Genomic DNA, 4994 nt, shown 5'->3' on the forward strand with positions numbered 1-4994 from the left:
AAGTGTTATGTTTTCTTGTTGTACTGTTCCCTTTATCATTATGAAATGTCCATCTTTGTGTCTTTTTACCTTTTTTTATCTTGAAGCCTGTTTCATCTGATGTAAGTATGAATATACCTGATTTTCTCTGGAAGCTATTTGCTTGGATTATCAATATCCATCCTTTCAGTATAAGTCTATATTTATCCGTGTAGCTGAGATGCATCTCTTGGAGGCAGCATATAGTTGGGTTTTGTTTTTTCATGCAATCTGCTACGTGGTGCCTTTTTATTGGTGAGTTCATTTAAGGTGATTATTGATATATGAGGATTTCCTATATTCATTTTGTCTTTTGTTTTCTGGTATCTCAGTGTTTCTATTGCTTCTTTGTCAATTATCATTTTCAAGAAGGCCTCCTGTGATCTCAGACTAGGGTAAATTTTGCTGTCACTTATTCCCATAGTGATGTGGACTTCTTAACAGTCACCATGCTAAAAATTGTTTGTAATTCCCTTAAACTTCTAGACTCTAAATTTCATGAGGAGTGGAAAAGCAGCTTTTTATTCACTGTTGGATCTCAAATATATATTCCTCCTATCATATAGACATGCATTTGTTAAACTGAATTGAAACTTTTACTAAGTCTATATAGTGCATTACAGATACCTCATGATCAATGAAATTTCCTTGATTCCTATACACAGAAATTAGTTCTTTTTAATTTACATAGTTTGAATTTGTCTCATGGCAATAATGCTACCTCTTTAATAAGGCAGAATAAAATGTCTTTAATAAAAAGTGAAAGAATTTCACAGTTTTTAATGAATGCTTGTGTAAAATATTTTAATTATGTTATCACATTTAATGTTCCATAAAATCCTATGATAAGAATATCATCCATGATTTTCATACTGGTTACCAAAGAACAATTATTAAATGGCAGTCAGGTTTGCATAATGCCACATTTTCTCTTTTTCCTCTTCATGACAAGTCTGCCAATTTGTAGCGGAAGAAACATTTTCATTTACTATTATTTCTGTTATCTATTGCTGCTTAATAAACCATTTACACTTAGTGACATAAAACGACAACCATTTTATTATTCTAACAAATTTCATGGATCAAAGATTTGAACATGGCAGTGGCTTTACTGTGGTCTGCAACATTTGGGGCCCCTGCAAAGTCCTGGATGGCTAGGGCTGAGCTGAATACTGGAAAAGAGAATCATCTGAAGGCTTCTTCATTTACATATTTGGCACCCAGGCTGAGATCATTCAAAGGCTGGCTCAAAATTGGCCAAGAGTGTCTGAATCTGGCCACTCCCTGTAGCCTGGACTTCCTCACAGCACTGGAACATAAAGGTTGTTTGGGTTCTTACACTGCAACAGAAGGCTCCAAGAATGGTTATTCCAATAAGCAGGTATATGGCCTTTTGAGACTTAGCCTCAGAATTCACATAGAATTAATTTGATCATACTTTGTTGGTTGAAGGAATCACAAGTGGGTTTCTTCAGGGAAAGAGAAATGGTGCCTACCTATAATGTGAGGACTTTCAAAGTTTTTGCAGCCATATGTAAAAACTGCCACAGGTAACTTCACTTCTAAAGAAACACCAAAATTATTGTCAGCAAAAAATCAGGATTTGAATGCAGATTGTTAATGCAACATATGTATTTTTCTCATCTTCCTGCGATTATCTTTTTTTTTTTTTTTTTTTTTTTGAGAAAGGATGAAATGGTAAGAGTTACGTTTTACTCCTCAAATTTCCGGTCATATATAAACTTCCTTTGTGTGTGTGTGTGTGTGTGTGTGTGTGTGTGTGTGTGTGTGTAAATCAATAGTATAAATTACAAAGAAAATTCAAAAATTAGTTTTTAGAAAGCTGAAAAATATGTTTTTATGTCTAAGATTTTGATAAGATATTCAAATATAAATAATATTTTGAGCAATTGTTTAAAAAAATTAAGCATTCTAATTTTATAATAATTAAAATTAGACCAGAATAATTAGGCCAGAATAATTATCCACCAGTCGCCCATTAAATTTTCTCCTTAGGTCTACTCTCATAGAAGATGTAACCATCTATAAAATTACTCTGGATTTCAGGGGGGGAAAGATGGGGAAAAAAAAAAAAAAGTTTGGGACAATAGATAATAGAATAATCTTAAATTTTACTGCTATAAACAATAGATGACTCATTACTTGAAAAATGAGGATATGTTTCAAATTTCTAATTTCACTGGCCCATTGGTAATAAGATGAGGATTAAGTGATTTTTAAATATCGCATATTTAGAACGATCTTGCAGGAATCTTTGTGTGTGTGTGTGTGTGTGTGTGTAATCTTATATGTAGAGATATTATGTGTCATTGCTTTCTTGGTTCAGAAAAACAACGACAACAAAAACTGGAGCAGACCTAAGTAATTGCTGTATTTCTAATCCTTTTAGTACAATCTAAAATCAGTTTCTATTGAAAATCAGTTTTACTATGGAATTAGATTTTATTTAGATTTTGAAAATTTAAGGACTCCTGAATCTACTTAAATATATTTTAACTTAATACAATTTTAGTTATATTTAGTGTGATAACATCTTGATTAACGTTATTATAAAGAAAATGTAATGACATCCTGATGATCTTCACATTTCTATGGGTTAGGTAAGGATCAGATGATTTTATTGCGATTACCTTCAGGAGAAGGATATCATCTACATGGACCTAAAGCTAGGAGTTTTATTTGCATGTTTATTATCTTTGAAAATATACCAATGTAATGAAATGAATTTAAAATTGTAACAGCATTTTTTGTTTGTTTGCTCTGTTTACAATAGCGTTGTCATTCCTTGGAGCTGACACTACTGAACTGCAAAAAAAAAAAAATACTTTTAGTTAGTGGAAATTACATCTAAATTATTATTTTTCTGAAATTTTGTGAATAGCGATGATCTCTTACAGATTTGGTGGGAGTCTAGACACTTCTACCTTAAGTTGAAATGAAAAAAAATCTGTAGAATGTTAATTGTATATTTACAAAATCTTGTATAATTGCCACTGACTGTATCTGGTATTTTTGTGCAAGGAAATACTTAAAAGTCAGTTTAGGATAAGACAGCCTTTCTCAGGACTATCATTGTAAATATCGTCCTGTTCCACTGCTCCCTGTTCTCTTTTTTTGGTCACATCTCCTGGGTTCCTACTCTACTTCTTCATATTTCCTTCTCTTTCTGCTGTCTTTGGAAATGTATTCTGTCTCACTGACCTATTTCCACCAGGCACTTCTTACCCCTGAGTGGCCATTCTTGATTTATGACTACCCAGACAACTCTAAGACACTAGCATGTACTAGTTTCCCCTATTTTGGTCTCACAAACTTCAAATAACACAGGCCCCCTCCTCTGTGTCCATCTCCTCATACGGATAAGGACTTAAGACTTTTTTTTTGTAAGGGTTCTGAATCTCTGATTTATTAGAAAGCATGGAAATAACAGGTTTACATTGTTTTACAAAAAGAGCTCAAGTTGCTCAGAAACAGCAACTGGGCTTGCTGGAGAAAACCAGTTCTTTGTATTACTGCATAAGGACATTGGACTTCTCACCCTATACAATCAGCATGAAAAGGCGCCGACTAGTTTCGTGTCAGAAAGAAAATGGAGAAAGCCACACACTAAGAAATGTATCCACAATGACTCTAATGCATCCCGTGAGGGATAAGCACAAATTTGTAGAAAGGAAAACAAAGCTTTCCATAGAGAAACTCCTTCACTAGATGATTAGGGGGACCTGTGTTTGTTTCTGCATCTGTCACTTGGCAAATGAAGATACCACCTTCAGGATGTTCTGTGTCATTTATTTCACGCATACTCATACATGATGATGCTATGACAAGTGTAGTCCCATCATTACTGAAGGCAAATGGTAAGATGATGGTGGGGTACTGATGGAACTGGCACAACCACTTTTTGTTAAAGGATCCTAAATATTTACAAGCCCATCAGAATCTCCTGTGGCACCTGCATTGTGGTTGTTGTGAAAGGAAACAACATTGACTGGGTAAATCTGTTCAATATTATTTTATTTTAGTCTGTGACACTTGAAGGCATACTTCTTCTGTACCTCAGGGCTTGGGTCCAAGTACTCAACCGCCACTCAGCCGGCAGAATATATGACGCTGCTTGTTTGGAAATGCTCGTATGCAACGCATCTGGCGCATGGGTCTCGACTCCCGGCACTGTTCCATGCTGCCCACGTTCCATAGGTCCCACATTCACACTCCGCGGTCCGCAGGGTCCACAATCAGCTGGTCTCGAGGCACTCAGAGAGTACACACCTTCTCAGGCCGAGAGAAGGTCCCAACATTGCAAGGAGTTTTGGAATCCAGAAATTTAACTGATTGATCCCAAGCCCCAGTAACCAACACATTCACTTCTGGACAGTATTCAGCACATCTGATAAGGACACCCTGGGCTACAACCAAATTTTCTTGATCACTGCTGAAATGATGCATTTTCAATTGATGATCTAATGCCCCACTCCAGGCATGCGGTGGATCCTGGAAGGCGCAGTCCAGGACTGGGTAGGTGTGCTGGTACTTGAGCAGCACGGAGTTGGCCAGAATGTTATATGGACTAACGTATGTGTCCCAGGAGGAGACCAGCAGGAACTGGGAGGTGTTGGGGCTCAACTTCACTGAGAAGACGCCGTGCTCTGGTGGTTAGTTCAGCCTGAACTCGTTAGGGCCTGTCATCTGGTCCAGGCAGTTACCTGGCATTAGAACCAGGCATCTGGCCCTGCCCTAAGCCTTTGGAGAGGAGGCTTGTGTCACTGGCTGAGCCACGTCACACGACACCTTGCAGTGTCAAAGCCCATGGCGATCTGGTGCTGGGAAGATGCTCACTGTACGGGGAAGCATCTGCTTTGGCAGCGAGGCTTTTCCCCACCTTTGCTCCTCAGAAGCTGTATTCGGCTGAGTTGTGCCTCAGCCAGCTCCCAGACTGGGTACCAGGAAGCAGAAGG

At 37.5% G+C, this 4994-nt stretch overlaps 1 pseudogene; it reads right to left on the bottom strand.

The window, feature by feature from the left end:
* Positions 1-3669: 3669 nt before the first annotated feature.
* LOC109448483 (mitotic checkpoint protein BUB3 pseudogene) lies at positions 3670-4728 on the bottom strand (annotated as a pseudogene).
* Between the last annotated feature and the right edge of the window lie 266 nt (positions 4729-4994).

The sequence above is a fragment of the Rhinolophus sinicus genome, chromosome 1 (genome assembly GCF_057876585.1).
Source record: "Rhinolophus sinicus isolate RSI-liver-muscle chromosome 1, RSI-T2T, whole genome shotgun sequence".
Lineage (NCBI taxonomy): Eukaryota > Metazoa > Chordata > Mammalia > Chiroptera > Rhinolophidae > Rhinolophus > Rhinolophus sinicus.